We start from the raw sequence: 17,889 nt of genomic DNA on the forward strand, positions 1-17,889 counted from the left end.
GAGACGGACTCAAAGGGCCTCGTAGGGTTGTCGTTGTTCATGAGGGGTTCCTGCTGCTGACTAGGCTGCAGCACCTGGCATGGCTCGCAGACTTGAACGGAACTAGCGATGTCGGAGTTGATGCCTGGCCAAAAAACAGCTTGTCTCGCCCGGCGCTTCGTAGCTTCCACACCCCTGTGGCTGTCGTGCAGGTGGGCTAGGGTGCGGCGGCGGAGGGCGGCAGGAACCACAACTCTTGCTCCATACAAGATGAGGTCGCCATCAGCATAGAGGTCGTCCCGCATCTTCCAGTATGGGAGTAAAGAGCTGTGTAAGTCGTAGCGGTTAGAGGGAAATCCCGAGGTCACGCAGTTCAGTAGACGGATGTACGAAGGGTCCGCTCTTGCAGCGGCTCGGAGTTCCTGAAGAGTCCTGTCGGCGTCCTGCGGTGGAGACTCTTCTGAGATGACGGCGTTCACGGTCACTACAGTCCTGAGGTGTGCAGTAGCAGGTGTGCAGTAGCATCAGCACATGCGATCTCGTCCTCTGGTGTGGGGTGGCTGACTGGGGCTCGTGACAAAGCATCAGGGATGCAGAGCAGCTTGCCCGCACGCCACACAGCTGTGAAGAGGTAGGCGAGATCTTCTCCTTAAGGCGTTGGAGGCGGGGATTCTCGACCGCATCCAAGGAGTAGTGGTTCAGGATCGGGATGAGTGGCCGATGATCCGTCATGAGGTTGAAGTGTTGTAGGCCGATCAGATACAACCTACATTTGGACATGGCCCAGACAGCGGCTAACAGCTCCAGTTCGATGGTGGCGTAGCGAGTCTCGGCGTCAGTGAGAAACCGAGAGCCACACTGAACCAGACGAAGGCGTCCATTGCCGTGGTCCTGTAGCAGAGCGTATCCAATCCCGTAGAGGCGAGAGGCATCAGTCTGGAGGACAACTGGCAGGGCCGGGTTGAAGGAAGCGAGAACAGGTGGGCTAAGGAGAGCTGTCTTGACGCGACGGAATGCCTCATCATGGTCAGCTGTCCAGGTGAATGTTCTCTTGGGGCTCATCAGGGGGCGTAGGGGCTGCGCTGCAGCGGTGATGTTGGGGGTGAACTCAGCCAACTGGTTTACCAGGCCCATGAACGAGCGTAGGTCGGTCAGGTTGGCAGGAGTTGGGAAGTCCCGGATCGCGCTGACCTTTCCAGGATCAGCCGAGATGCCCTTGCCTGAAAGGGTGTACCCACAGAAGTTCACACTAGGTGCGGCGACCACAAACTTATCCTTGTTGAGGGTGATCCCGTACTTGCGGCACCTGGTGAGCATCTGGTGAATACGCTGAAGATGCGTGGAGTAATCCTCGTCATATAGGAGCACGTCGTCGATGACCTTGACACAGTTCGCCACACCCTGAAGGGCCATGTCACCACGGAGGCAGAAAGCATCGCCAGTAGCCGCGAAACCCATAGGTCCTCTGCAGTGCTGAAATCGGCCGTACGGTGTGATGAATGTCGTGAGGTGCTGATCTTCTTCCGCAAGTTCCATCTGCCAGTACCCACATAAGGCATCTGCTGTAGTAAAGTACCTTGCCTTCGGGTCCACACTGCGTATAGCGGCGAAGGGTGTCGGTGAAGGGTGGGTCGGGCGGGAAACTTGGCTATTCAGCTTGGTGAGGTCGACGGTGATACGAACTCCAGTAATGTTCTTGGCGACTGCTACCATGGGGTGACACCAATCCGAGGGGTCGTCACCAGCAGGCTTAATGATCCCCTGGGCTACCATAGAGTCGAGTTCCTTCTTAACTTGGCTCTGGAAAGCGAAGGGTATCTGTCTCGGTGTGTGGATGGCGGAAGGTACTGCGTCATCCTTCAGGTGTATTCTCATGGGGGAGCCAGCCATTGGCTTGAGTGGAGCCGTCTTGAGGTCCTCCTTGGAAACCAGCACGTCCTTGAATTGCAGTAGGAAGAACTCCCTGGCTGCAGAAGGTGACGTATTGGGTGGGAGGGGCAGCTCCTTGCACCTGTTGACATGTTTTATTTCCAGAATTGGCTTAGGGAAGTCTGGAGATATTATGGCCAACTCTTGACAGTGGCCATAAGACAGTAGTGGCATCTGAACACCTTTGTGGACCTGAATCCTGGCAGAACATGACTGCTTACCTAGGGTGAGGGTAGCCTGAAATGTACCCAGAGCAGGTGCCATTGTAGAACCGTCTGCGGTGAGCGTTGTAGAAGTTGACGGTGGTTGCAAGCTGCTCCTAGGGATCCGCAGAATGTCGAGGTGTCTTGTGCCGATGACTGTGACGTCCGCACCTGTGTCAGGAAGAATCTGGATACGGGAAGTAATGTCGCCGTATGACAGGTGAACACAGATGGGCTGAGGTGTCTTGCTGACAGGGGAAGAAGAGGATCCTACGCGACGACAGCGCTTGTTCTTCGCCGCCTGAGACTTGCAAGTAGTATTATTCTTCTGTGACTGACAGCATTTGTCAATGTGTCCAATGCGGCTACAGGAGCGGCACTGAACGTTGTTGGCAGGGCACTTCAGTGTCCTAGCCCAATGACCACGACGGCCACAGTTATTGCAGGTGCTGTCAGCGGCAGGGCATTCAGAACCATGCCGACGAGCACAATACTGGCAGGAATGACCTGGCGTCGAAGTCTGAAGTGATGCTGAAGATTGATGCGAAGCTGAAGTCGGATGTGAAGCTGAAGTCGGATGTGAAGCTGAAGTCCGGTCACGTCCTTTGTTCTTCTTATATGCGGAGATGGCACACAGCTGGTTAGATGGAGCACGAATGGCAGAAGTCGCACTTCTGGTGGCTTCGTAAGAGCGGCAGGTGGTGACAACATCCTGTAGAGAAGAGGCAGTGTCGAGGGAGATAAGCTTCTGAATTAGCTCTTCGTCCCGCACGCCCATGAGGATAATCATCTTCAGCTGTGTTTCCTCACAAGTCGACGAGTTCCCAGGACAAACGTCAACCTCCTCAGCGATGCGTCTGAGTCGTACGTAAAAATCGGCAAACGACTCACCCTCCAGCTGCTTACAACTGAGAAGTTCTCTCCTACGGAGAGCTTCGTTGCGGAGACCCTTGATATGCGTCTGTAAAGCATCCAAGACGTCCTTCACAGTCTTGTCTGTGTCGTGGGGAATTTGCAGGGTGTGCTCCAGGATACGTTGCGTCTCTAGGGTGAGACACATCCTCATCTGGATCAGCTGTTTCTCCCTAGGCAACCTTGATAAATCGACCATCATCGAATAATCGTCCCACCTCTGACGCCATTCACGGAATACCTGGAACGAGGCATCAGCTTGGAGTGGCGGTGGACTCTGAGCGAGTGCTTTCTGTGGGGGGGCAAAGAGGTTGAAGAGGACCCTGCAGGTGCACCTGTGGACGAAGAGGCAGGTGTAGTAGCTGCTTGAAGGTTAACAGGTGCCAACAACTCGATAATGGCACTGAATCTGGCATTTTCTTGTTGACGTCTGTGACTCTCTTCACGTCTTCGTTCATCGTCTTCCTGTCGCCTCCTAATGTCGTCTTGTCGTCGGTTTTCTTCCAAAAACTGAATTAAATGAGGGAAGTCGACACCTGTGGCAGATTGCGGACGTGTGTAGTGGGGGCTAAGGGTGGGTGGGGCCGCTTGATCCACTTTCCGATCCACTTGAAGTCCACTTACTGCACCGACATCCGTCTGAAGTTGAGCTTGTTGGGTATCTGAAGAAAACCCAATAAATTCCTGATCTTCCATATGGCCTGGTTTATTTCTCTCACAATTACTGTAATTAATAAGTGAGCAGAAGAGCAATCGTCTTTAAATGGAAGATATAATAATAATAATAATAATAATTAACGGTTTATTGAAAGAGCTTGGCAGCCAGAAGGCTGAAAATATACAGTTACATATTTGGGGAATGGGTTACGAATTACAAATAATATACAAGTGACATAAGTGACACAAATAAGACATATAGTAACTTAGATGGGGATCAGCTCAAAATACAGTTCATTTCAACATAGTGACAGTGTAGGGAGCAGTGTTTACTGGGAGTGAATACACTGATTTATTACATGTTATTGATAATTTTTACAATGGTTGGGACTGGGCTGTTCTTATAGCGATCAGTTCGTGCACGTATGGGCTGGATGCGGTTGTGGTGTCGAACAGCAATTCTCGGACAGGGGATCTCAGGTGGTAGTAGGGGCCGGTGTCGGGATGGTGTAGAAGCTTCTTACCAAATTTGCAGATGAGGTCGTGGTGATGGTCAGTGAGAGTCGAAAGGGTCAGTGTGTTGAGCGCTTCTTGATATGTGGAGTAGGAAGGAGAGAATAATCTTGCATGCCCTCTTTTGCACTTTTTCTAGGTGTTTACGTTGTGTGGCATTTAGGGAGGAAGACCAGGTGGGGAGGCATAGGTGAGCTTGGGAAGTATGAATGTTGTGTAAACACTGAGGAGCTCGGGTGCAGGAACTCCGAGGGACTTGAGTCGGCGGAGGAGGTGGAGACGGAAACTGGAGGATTTGACAACTTCACTGACGTGTGGTTTCCAATTTAGTTTGTTGTCTATGGTGACGCCGAGGAGCTTCGTGGAATCTACAACCTGGAGTGTGTTCGGACCTAGGGTAATGGAAGGAGGTGGGACAATGTCGGAGGAGAGGTTGATGTGCATAACCATTGTCTTGGTATGGTTGATGGTGACATGGTTGTTGGTGGCCCAGTTTTGGAGACTGTTCAATAAATCCTGAAGGGCGGTATAGTTGGGAGCGGAATTGTTGACGCTGATCCCAATGGTGGAGTCGTCGACATATTTCCAGCGAGCAGGGGCTTCTCTTAGGGCATCATTGATGAGCATAAGGAAGCAGAGTGGTCCCATCTTGGTGCCTTGGGGGACGCCACAGGTGAGTGACTGAAAGGTGGAGACAGCCCCTCGGAAGCGTACAGCTTGGCGTCGGTCACTGAGGAAGTCTGTAAGCCATGGTATGAGACTTCTCCGAAGCCCGAGGTCAATAGCTTTGTTTATGATTATATTGTGGTCGACTAGGTCGAACGCTTTAGTGAAATCAATGAAGGCGACAGCTACAGACGTTTTTCGTTTCTCGAGATGGCGGTATATGTAATCGAGAAAGCTGACAAGACAGTGAGTGGTGGAGGAAGTTTTCATGTTGCCAAATTGCTGAGGGTCTACGACTCCTGCAATATCAGCATAAGCCCAGTCAAACACAAAACTTTCACAGATTAGGCTGGGTATTGGGGTGATTGCAATAGGTCGTAGCTGATTTAAGGATTGTGGGCTGGTTGACTTGGGCACTGGTGATACATAAGAGGTCTTCCAGTCAGCTGGGCATCTGGCTTGACTGAGAGAAGCATTGATGATGGAGCAGAGGGGTTTAGCAAGCTCCGGGGAGAACTCCTTGAATAGTTTCATTGGTAAGTCAATGGGGGTGGTAGAGCGTTTTAATTTCTGCGAGCGTCTGTGTGTGTGTGTGTGCATTCGTTCGTGCGTGTACTCGGGGCGGGCTGGCTAGGGAGCGGGCTGGCTGGCTCACTCAGTGCCAGTCGAGACATGAACGGGGGTGGATGTCAAAACTTGAGCTCTCCCATAGGTCTTAAATAGGCTCCTCTCTTTTGTAAAAAGTGCAGGAACACGGGAAAACACTTTAAAGACACTATAGGGCACACACAACACTGAAAAAGCACTTCACAACACTGCACTGTAAATCCAGGAATATCGTGTTGAGGTACGCGCCGAGATCCACTGGACAGGAGAAGTTGACAAGATGGCGGCTCCGAGAGAGATTCTGTGTCCACTCCAATTCTGAATAATGTGATGTCCCAGCTAAACACTGCGCCATGTGGGAGACTCAGGTGGTCCTTACACTCAGGGGTAAAGGAAACACACTGATGTCAAGTCCGTAAGTTCTATTTCCGGTACAAACACAAAAAGGAGTTAAGACAGGGGAAAACAGCGTCCTGTCTTGGAATCTCTCTGGGTATCTCTCTCTGCGCATACAGCGCGCATGTGCCCAAAACCTGAACTAACACTCGGTGACAAAAGGGAGTATGATTATAAAACATATAATACAGAGACCTGAATCAATAATGGTAAATAGTACAGAGTTACATATTACAGCCATATTCGTCTCATATATCTACAATAAGCACCTCTCCCAGTGCCGAGGGGAGTGGCCTTACCATCTCTTTTTGGTGCTGGGGGAGGGGGGGGGGTCATGCAAGGGGACGTCCTCTCCTTCGTAGAGGAAGCCAGCCTTCTACACAAGCTTTGAGTTTATCTATTAACGTTTTAAAGGTTTTTCAAAAGTTCTTTGATATTTATTACTTATGTTTTTATCTTGCATTATTTGATTTTAGTCTTTTAAGCCTTAATTTTAATTTGGCTACATGACCTAAGCTGTTGCACCACCATAGATGTAATTACCACAGTCACTCAATCCCCTGAGTCAACCATTCCCCCATTCCCCCTCTCCACCACACATGACTTGCCAAGCAAAAAGGACCAAGACAGATGCAGGGCTTGGTGGTGGAGTGGATGATTACTTTTGACCACGACTGTGCAGTATTAATAATCTGAGTTCCTTCATTCAGCAAACTTTTGTATCCCACTGGTACATAGTAAAATGCTCTTAATTTGCAATATAATATTTCTACATTGTACAAATAACTATATTCACGGTACTTTTGCAGTTTGTGTGCACATACAGCAAAGGTGGATCCAAAGGGATTTTAAGGCACCTTGTAATGTTAGGTCTAAGACAGTTTGGTACAAGTCTGTACTGATAATCACACTCATGAAGTTGGAAATATTGCATCGTTAGCCTTAAAATATGTCCAAATATTCAGTGCATATGGCCTCAAAATGTCCCTGAAATAAACCACATTTACCCCCCTCCCTTAAAAAAAAGGGGGGGGGGTCACAGACCCCCCACTTCCCCAACTCCCCAGCTGTATGAGCTCACCGTTAACAGTGGAGATTCAGGTTTTTGTATACTTTAAACCCTGCTGTATACTGTTTGTTCTTTATGCAGCATACTGTATTTCCTTCAGTATATTACTTGCTTATATGAAGAGTGATAATTTCTCATCTATACTGTACAGTGAACCCTCACTTTACGCGGTCAATTGAACCCACGGAGGCCAGCGTAAAACGAGAAACGCGTAAAGTGAACAACATAACATATGGGATTAAATGAAATAGTGACCGGCTGACCCCCAAACTCCACTTTTTCCGACACAATACCTATGTTCTAGTAAAAATAACATCTTAATTTTATGATGGTACATGCACACAATTAATGCTTAAGAGAAATAGAGAAATACAGTCGCCAAGTTAATGTCCATTCAAATAATGGACTCAACTCCCTCCCCCTCTTCTCACACTACACTCGCTGGCTCTTCCCTCTCTGAGAAATTTTTTGGGGAAAACCACTAGATTTCAAGGTATAGTAATAAATAATACCTCAAACTAAAGTTAGGATAATATAATTGACATTGCTGGACTCCTTGTAAGACCAGGAATATTTTGAATATAAATGTCATATATTTTGCACAAAAGATAACATATTTACTCAGAGTAAACAAAATACTTACATTAGATCTAAAATTTGTATGTCTAATGCAAAATCTATGATGTTTATATTCAAAATGATCATCAAATTGTAAGAATTCCAGCAATGTAAATTATATTCTGGCCGGGTAATTTGTATGAATTTTATGAGCTAAAACAAATATCTTCAGTTAATAAAAAAAAAATATTCTTCACGACACTATCTGTCAATCAAAGTACCCCACCTTGCCTCCCCCCCTCTTCCAACCGCGCCAGATGGTCGGTCGTCCCTCCCTCCCCCCCACCCCCCACCAACCCTCCCTACCAGATAAATGTTTGGGAGAAACCAGAATATTTACCTTTTTAGTAATAAATAATACCTCAGACTAAAGTTAGGATAATATAATTGACATTGCTGGATTCCTTGCAAGACCAGGAATATTTTGAATATACACTTCATATATTTTGCACAAAAGATAACATATTTGCTCTGAGTAAACAAAATACTTGCATTAGATCTAAAATTTGTATGTCTAATGCAAAATCTATGATGCTTATATTCAAAATGATCATCAAATTGTAAGAATTCCAGCAATGTAAATTATGTTCTGGCCGGATAATTTGTATGAATTTTATGAGCTAAATAAAAAAATTATACTTCACCCGCGTATATGAGTAGATGCACCGCGTAAAGTGGGAATTCCGGTTCTGGCAGGGTACCGCGTAAATGTAGAAACGCGTAAAGTGAAACCGCGTAAAGCGAGGGTTCACTGTATATAAAAAAGTTGTATTTATGATGTCTGAATTTTTTTGATAAACAGCACATTCTTTAATTCCTGATTCTTTCCAAATTTCAATTTTCTTTTTCTATTTTTCAGGTAAATACATAGATATAGAGCCACACTATCTGGCCATGACAAACAACTATGTGTTTGCTGCCTCAAAGGAGAATTTTTATCTGTGGCATTTCAAGACACCAAAGGCCCATAGTTCCATGGAATTATCAAGTAAAGTGATGCATTTATTCTTAAAATTAGTATGAGTGAACAATACCTGCAGAAGTAATACTTCTTGAATACCAATCTAGATTTACTATGTTTCAGTCAGCTTTAGTTGATGACAAATATTTGAAATTTTCTTTAAGTCAGTTTATGTGTCTTATCTTGTAATAAGTGATAAACCTTATCTTTCCTGATTAAGTGAAGGTGGGGGAGGGGTGAAAGGTAAGTTAGAATTTGCATAAAAAGGAAGATTGCTAGTTAGAAAAATATTAAAGTACTAGTATGAACTTGTGCAGCATCTTAAATACTGTACATGAAACATGCATTAGTCATCCACAAGAGTGTAGAAATCTGTAGTCTGCATTACAAATTCATTAATTTTTTGACACTTGCACCTAACTGTGGTTTTCACAAAATGATAAGAATTATTATTATTATTTTGTTTACAGTTTTGCAGGTATCCCTCATTTAACAACGGGGTTGCGTTCCTGAAAAACCTAACGTTAAGCAAAATTATTGCTAAACAATGGATAATGAGGAATAATATCTGTGGAGATGGCGTGTTGCCATTCTTACATGTAATTAAACTAAGAGTTGTGGAATAACCATTACAATGCTCTACTGTGGCTTAGAAATAAAGAAACTGTGATATAAAACTACAGTATAAAATAAGAAAAGTTAAGAGTATGGTTGTGTGGCAAGTGATCATATGCTTGGGCTTTTGGAGTCAGTGGACTGTAACTGTGTCCCCGACTTGCCACCCAGTAGCACTCAGAGCGGGTGAGGCTGAGCTGTGATATATGTTATGGTTATTTTTCAACTTGTAATTTTGGGTAGATATTCATAATGTTTTTACTCTGTTATATGCAAAGACAATCTTTCATACAGTATATGAAAACAAAAAATAAAAAAAATAATTATCATGTGGTCAAAAATAAAAAGGGAATAAACATTTTTTATGTGCACGGGCATTAGCACACACAGAAGGGGAGGGGGGAGCAGCCTGAAGGATCTCAGCTGTTTGCTGTCTTCTGTGTCCCGTGTCTAGTGAACTGATTGCCAAATGGCAACGCAATATTTTTTCTGTTATTTTATTTATTATTGTAATTTTTATTTATTCCTCACATTTACATTTACTTGTAATTTTACATTTACTTGTAATTTTACATTTACAAGTAGACACGACACAGTTCAGCCAAGCTGTCACCCAGCTGACTCATGAAGAAGTGTGTGGCTGCTGTCTGTATGCCGTGACGTTACATTGGGGGTAAGGAGAGTGTGGCTGGCCGCAGTTGCACTGCGCGGTCATTATAAATTCCCGCATTTGAGCAATTCTTTGGACTCTTTCCTATTCTAGCACTCGTGAGTGAACAGTCTATTCCCCAGTCTTAGAATGGACTCGCCCTTAATGCTGCACTGTGATTGGTTAGTTATAAGTTCAACACACATTCAGCCACAGAAAAATATTAAGATTTTAGGTAAAATAATTCCAATAATGGTGATGGTAATCCTCCCAGGAAGAGAACAGAAGATGAATATGTATTACATTATCCATGTCACACACACACACACACACACACACACACACACCTGTTGCAGTCCATCCCACCCTCCATTATTTTGTAGTCAGTTTATAAATTGTGTATTGTATTTTTTCTATTATTTAATATTTTATGTTGTTAATGATGAAACATACACTACAAGAGGCTGATCATGCGAGAATATAATAATGAATAAATAAAAACAAACTGGCAAACACGGCAACAGCCAGTCCACCTCCAGCACGTTTACATATGAAATGTCATCTTTCGTACCTGTTAGCTCCAGTTAGTCCTATATCAGATCTGATTAGACCACAGTATTTCCATTGAAGACAATACAGTATATATTTTAATAATAAAGTACAGGTAACATATTTTATAAAAAAAAATTAATTATTTTTAGTAAACTGTACTACAATATATAAATGAAAAAGGAAAAAGGAAACAAACATGATATTTATTTTACATTGAAATATAAATTTAAAGGTCATCAGGTGGCTAATGACTGGCTGCTTAGTTACACAGTGGCTCGCAGTACCCCCACTTGGTAAAAGTCTGGACAATGCGGACTTTTCAGGGTTTACTGTATCCAAAGTTACAGGTTGAAAAAGCTGTTTTTTCTAGAAACAAGTTTTTGTAATATAGTACAGAATGTGACGTCTAGCTTTAACCTAGGTATGTTAATGCCTAGCAATAATTCGCCAGGCCAACATACAGGCAATTAAAACATCTAATAATTACTTAATAAGTAATATTAGGAGGACACGTCGCCACCTGGCATTTAATTGCAATTCTCAAAACCCCCTCCTTCACCCCTCATCATACACACTGCCACCGTCATCTTCTTGCCTGGCGCATCATCTGTCAATACACACAAAGAAGGCTCCGCGAATTTGTGTTGTAATTGCTGAAATACTAAGTTCCACGAGGATTTTATATACGGTATTTATACTTCTTAGCACAGTGAAGAAATAGAGTGACTTTTATTTTGTTTATGTCTCTCATTTATTGTGTTTGGGACAATTTCTTTTACGATCTCTGGTCAGCGTCATGGCAACCACAGCGCATTTTCTTTATGAAGTCGCTAGATCGTTTGTGACTATATCCCCTGCTTTAAGTCACTCAGTGAATGTCGTTGCGCCCTCCCGGGCTCGTATTCACTGAAAGAATATATATATACAATCAACCCCCACTTTACGCGGTCCCATATTCCGCGTTTCCACGTTTACGCGGTACCCTGCCAGAACCCTGGATGCTCGCATTCCGTGGTGCGTGTACCCCTTTACGCGGGTGAAGTATAATTTTTTTATTTAGCTCATAAAATTCATACAAATTATCCGGCCAGAATATAATTTTCATTGCTGGAATTCTTACAATTTGATGATCATTTTGAATATAAACATCATAGATTTTGCATTAGACATACAAATTTTAGACCTAATGCAAGTATTTTGTTTACTCAGAGCAACTATGTGATCTTTTGTGCAAAATATATGAAGTGTATATTCAAAATATTCCTGGTCTTGCAAGGAATCCAGCAATGTCAATTATATTATCCTAACTTTAGTCTGAGGTATTATTTATTACTAAAAGTTAAAATCTAGTTTTTTCACCCAACATTTCTCTGGTAGGGAGGGAAGGTGGGGGGTGGGGGGGAGGGTTGGGACCAACCGACCATCTGGCGCAGTTGGAAGAGGGCAGGAGGCAAGGTGGGGTACTTTGATTGACAGATAGTGTTGTGAAGAATATTTTTTTTTTATTAACTGAAGATATTTGTTTTAGCTCATAAAATTCATACAAATTACCAGGCCAGAATATAATTTACATTGCTGGAATTCTTACAATTTGATGATCATTTTGAATATAAACATCATAGATTTTGCATTAGACATACAAATTTTAGATCTACTTTAAGTATTTTGTTTACTCTGAGTAAATATGTTATCTTTTGTGCAAAATATATGACATTTATATTAAAATATATTCCTGGTCTTACAAGGAATCCAGCAATGTCAATTATATTATCGCGTCTGAGGTATTATTTAAGCCCTTAAAAGTTAAAAATCTAGTTTTTCACCCAACCTTTCTCTCTTGAAGGGAGGATTGTTGGGGGAGTGAAGGAGGATTGGGAGCCCGGACCGACCATCTGGCGAGGTTGGAAGAGGGAAGGAGGCAAGGTGGGGTACTTTGATTGACAGATAGGGTCGTGAAGAATATTTTTTTTTATTTACTGAAGATATTTGTTTTAGCTCATAAAATTCATACAAATTACCCGGCCAGAATATAATTTACATTGCTGGAATTCTTACAATTTGATGATCATTTTGAATATAAACATCATGGAATTTGCATTAGACATACAAATTTTAGATCTACTTTAAGTATTTTGTTTACTCTGAGTAAATATGTTATCTTTTGTGCAAAATATATGACATTTATATTCAAAATATTCTTGGTCTTACAAGGAATCCAGCAATGTCAATTATATTATCCTAACTTTAGTTTGAGGTATTATTTATTACTATACCTTAAAATCTAGTGGTTTTCCGCCAAACATTTTTCAGAGAGGGAAGAGCCAGGAGTGTGAGAAGAGGGGGAGGGAGTTGAGTCCATTATTTGAATGAACATTAACTTTGCGACTGTATTTCTCTATTTCTCTTAAGTATTAATTGTGTGCATGTACCATCATAAAATTAAGATGTTATTTTTACTAGAACATAGGTATTGTGTTGGAAAAAGTGGAGTTTGGGGGTCAGCTGATCTCTATTTCATTTAATCCCATATGTTATGTTATTCACTTTACGCGTTTCTCACTTTCCGCGGTACCCTGTGGGTTACATTAACTGCGTAAAGTGAGGGTTGACTGTATTGCTCATTTTGCACACACAAACATTAATTCAATCAAAAAGACTTTCAGTAATAAACAATAATGAATCTTTTGTACATAAGAGAAATGACGCTGTTTACACGATTGTGCCCGTCGTCTGAACGTTGGTGGGCCGTTCAAACCCGTCGAAATTCGAGTTTCCGCCGTCAAAATTTTTAAATGTGTTGTAATTTTGTGTTCAAATAGAAAACGTTGAATTAAAAACTTGCAAAATTTGAGAAGCTACTGTACAACATTTAACCCTTCAATATGTCTTCAAAGAGACCATGAAGCAGAGAAAGTGGTGCTAGTGCTTCCAAGCCAAGTCACTATCTATCCAGAAAAGGGTTAATTTCCATGGTCTGGCACGTTCAGATCCAAAGGTTGCTGGACTGAAATTACAACACCATTTCCCAGCTATTACCATTCATGGCGAACTTTCCTTGCATGTATTTACAGCTGATTAGCCAAGCCAAGAAAATGGCGTGCAATCGTGTGGAAGGTCTGGGAGGGTTTGAAATTGCAATTAAAATGCAGGTAGCGACGTGTCCTCCTAATAACTACAGATTTAGGTAATTATTAGATGTTTTAATTGCCTGTATGGAGCCTGGCGGTGTGCTAGGCATTTGTAACACGCCCTAGTTATAAGCTAGACTTAGCATTCTGGATTGACACAAAAATATACTTTGCAAGATTGCCTTCAAATTTGCTGATTTTAATTTGCGGACCTCATGACTGGATGACACCCTGGATGTACCAAAAAATCTCTTAGGGTAATTTTAAAGTTGCTGGTATTTTGCTTGGCTGGTACAGGGCCATTCATTCTAGAAATTTCCTTTACCTGTATCACGGTTGTACCTCTCTAGTCCAGCATTCTGTGGTCCGGAACGATTTTAGTTTGCCCATGGAGAAAATTAATTTGAGTCTGGTACTGTATTTTCGATGTTTGGCTAAATTTGGCCTTATTTGCCCTACTTTTTTGGCAAATTACTACCTGTAATAAAGCAACATCCTAATAAACCAACAAAAATAACACAGATAAAGTTAAATAAAAACTAAAAACAACACAGAAAAGTTCTTATGTTCTACAGCTTCAGCTAGAGTTGAACCTGATGACTTGGCAACTTCGTCATCCGAGTAAAAACACACACAACAACATTGGCTGTCCTTATGTTTTCAACTTTACCACCACTGGTGGGTAGAATTTTCATTTTAAATTCAGAAACAATAATTAAAATATATATGAACAGTAAATACCGTATATCGCAGCCTATAAGGCGTCGGGGTGCATAAGACGGCCCCCCCAAATTTCCATTTAAAAAGTAGCTTTTGAGCTCTATTTGCTGTATAAGACCAGTACCCCAAATGTGACACTTACCCACTGACTCAGTAGTCCTTTACCAACCATCCTTGGTTTTTTAAAATAAGGCCAATTCACTTCAAGTAATGTCATCAAATATTACCCGCTGGTGTAGTGCAAACACTAGTGACGTCACTGAAACGTCTCCTATTTACCGGTAACTGTAACTAATGTCGGTGTCGAGTAAAATTTTTCCATTTACTTGAAATGGATTTACCGATTTATTTGTTTATTTATTTATTTATAATATTCTGTAACATATTAAACACAATGCAAGTATTTTCTTTCATTTATACGCTTGCTTCGCACGAGATGATCGGTGGTGGGAGTGTTCCCTCGTCTCGGTGGTGTGACTGTGTTCCGACTATTTATACAACAGGTGGTTCAACAGCAACCACTGTATTCTAATTGTGGTGTTTCATTAGGATTTGAGTGAAAAAGGTTACCGGTATGTACTTACTACATTTATACACAAACATATATATATATATATATATATATATATATATATATATATATATATATATATATATATATATATATATATATATATATATATATATATATATATATATATATATATATATATATATATATATATATATATATACTAATATACTATATGTACAAAAAATGAATGTTCAATGAATTATTTATGGTGCATTAGGGTACTGGCCACTTCAGACACAAAGACAGGCTATAAATAGCCTTGTTATCTACCCCTACATCTCACCCTGAGCCAGAGGGAAGGGTCTTGGTAAATAACATTTGTTTGCTTATTTTCCATTTACTTGAAATAGATTTACCGAATTATTTGTTTATTTATTTATTTATAATATACTGTAATATATAAAACACACTAATTATTTTCTTTAATTTATAAACTTGTTTTGCGACAAAGGAATGTTTCAGTGGTGAAAGCGGTGTCTGTACTAACTGTTATAACTTAACATGTCTTTTAACCTACATCCTCCTCCCTGTCCTAATCCTCACCTCACCCTCCTTACCCTTCCTCCCATCCCTGCCCTGCCCCGCCGTTCCGTGCCCCGTCCCGCAAAGCCCCAGCCTGGCCCGATCAACCACGCCTCCGCTCCTCCCCACTACACTTAACTACGCCTCACCATACGCCTCCACTGCCTACTTTACCGTCCAGTGTGACCACCAATCCCCATATGTTTTGTCCCGTGAGTTATGCTTCGAAATCGGTGGTTAGTGTTACTTAATATTGCGATAATTACAGAGCTTCACTCAGTGTGTTTTTATGCTAGTATGATTTGTAATGTACTCTTTGACGCGTCGTGATAAATAATATTCAATGTAGTGAGCAGAGCTTCACTCCCCAACCCAGCCTAATGAGAATATTGTCGTGACGGAAACTATAGTTGCCAAACATTGACGTAACATATAAAGTAAATATTTGTTTTTCTTTACGGATACACTTCCAACTAATCCATCATCCCTTTCGGATTGTACATACATACATACATACATACATACATACATACATATATATATATACATATATACATATATATATATATATATATATATATATTTATATATTTATATACATATACATATATATATATATATATATATATATATATATATATATATATATATATATATATATATATATATATATATATATATATATATATATATATATAAAATGGGGAAAATGTTAAATGAATCATTTATGGTGCATTAGGGTACTGGTCACTTCAGACACAAAGACGGGCTATAAATAGCCCATCTCCCCCTCTTCTTACAGCTGCCAATGGGAAGCGTCTTGGTAATTAAATTTGATGTTTATTTTCATTGTTTGTCTAATTTATCATGTATCAAAGTAATATTACTAAAAATTGTGTAGGTAGTAGGCAGCTACCAAACAGGTAGATACTACCGCCTGGGAAGATATTGGAAGCATAATGTGTTGGCTAATGGTAGACCCTGCTGCCATATGGCAACACGAAAATTGTGACCAAGTCCCAGGTTCAGCGCTGACCTGACTTTCTGCCTCATTTACACACAATTGCAGTTTGAATTGTTCCTCTAACTTTGACAACACAACATACATACAGTATATTATTTCTCACTTTTGATCTTTTTTTAACTTTTTGTATTTATTTATGGTTAGTTACTTAAAATAAGGCCAATTCACTTCAAGCAATGGCATCAAATGCTACCAGCTGGTGTAGTGTAAACACTAGTGACGTCACTTAAGCGTCTGTATTTAACTGTCGGTAGTTTCAAGAATTAACGCAGTCATTTACTGAATATTCCTTGTAAAAAAATAAATTTTAAATTAATTATTTATAGGAGATAAGTATTATTATCAGTAAATATACCGATATGCATTACTGACCACCTCCACGGCTAAAAATAGCCCAATCTCGCGGTCACTTTCCCTTTCTTGTCTTCTCACTGGCAAATGGGGGGGCGTGGGGAGGGGTGTGTGATGATAGCTGTGTTTATTACAGGGGTATAATTTTCTTTTACGGTATGTTAGACAGGCTATAATACATTTTTATTATTTTAATATACCGGTAATCTTAATTTGAATCCAGCTTGCCAAACGTAAGTTTCAGTATAAAATAATTAGTGGTAGGACCTTGTGAGTGGCTTACGATGTTTCCATCACCACTCTTGACACACTAAACCACAATATTTAAGAGGTAAGAATTTTATACCTGGTGATTAAGACGACCCCCTAACTTTGGGCAGATTTTTTAATGCTTCAAATTCCGTCTTATAAGCGAGATATACGGTAGTGTTGCTTTCGCTGTTCTTGCCTTTGAAGTAATGACGATATGTTTACACATGTGCTCACTTACATACGTGATCTCACTTTTTTTTTTACCATTAATGGTTAGCTACTGCCATTGTTCCATTTATTAACATTAAATAACATTACTTAAAACAACTACAGCTACAATCAGGGTCTTATTTTCTTCAGTTTTATATGTAGAACCAATCAGTCACTGGTTTTGTAAACATTAACGAAAACAATGCCGGTAGCTGTCTCGTTTCATCGTGTGTTTTAATATTCTACGTATTTTTAATGAATTGTATTGTTCATTTTGCACACATAAACATTAATTCAATAAAAAAATAAAGAAACATTAATTAAAACATATATGAACAGTAAATAAGTGTTGCTTTCATATTCTTATGTAATGACGATATGTTTTCACATGTGCGCACTTACATACGCGATCTCTCTTATTTTTTTTACAATTAATGGTTAGCTACTTCCATTGTTCCATTTATTAACATTAAATAACATTACTCAAAACAACCATATTAATTTTACTACAGCTACAACCAGGGTCTTATTTTCTTCAGTTTTATATGTAGAACCAGTCAGTCACTGGTTTTGTAAACAACGAAAACAATGCTGTCTCGTCTCCTCGTGTGTTTTAATATTCTACGTATTATTAATGAATTGTATTGTTCATTTTGCACACATAAACATTAATTCAATCAAAAAGACATTCAGTAACTCACAATAATGAATGTTTTGTACATCGAGAAATGACGAGGTTTACACAATTGTGCATGTCTGAACGTTGGCGGGCTGCTCAAACCC

The 17,889-nt window shown here is 40.9% G+C and overlaps 1 protein-coding gene across 1 annotated transcript in view; it reads right to left on the reverse strand.

The window, feature by feature from the left end:
- Window positions 1-17,889, reverse strand: part of LOC121864523 (WD repeat-containing protein 35-like) — a 122,646-nt gene that overhangs the window by 104,064 nt on the left and 693 nt on the right. The window lies entirely within an intron of this gene.

Source organism: Homarus americanus, unplaced genomic scaffold (genome assembly GCF_018991925.1).
Source record: "Homarus americanus isolate GMGI-L3 unplaced genomic scaffold, GMGI_Hamer_2.0 scaffold25860, whole genome shotgun sequence".
NCBI lineage: Eukaryota > Metazoa > Arthropoda > Malacostraca > Decapoda > Nephropidae > Homarus > Homarus americanus.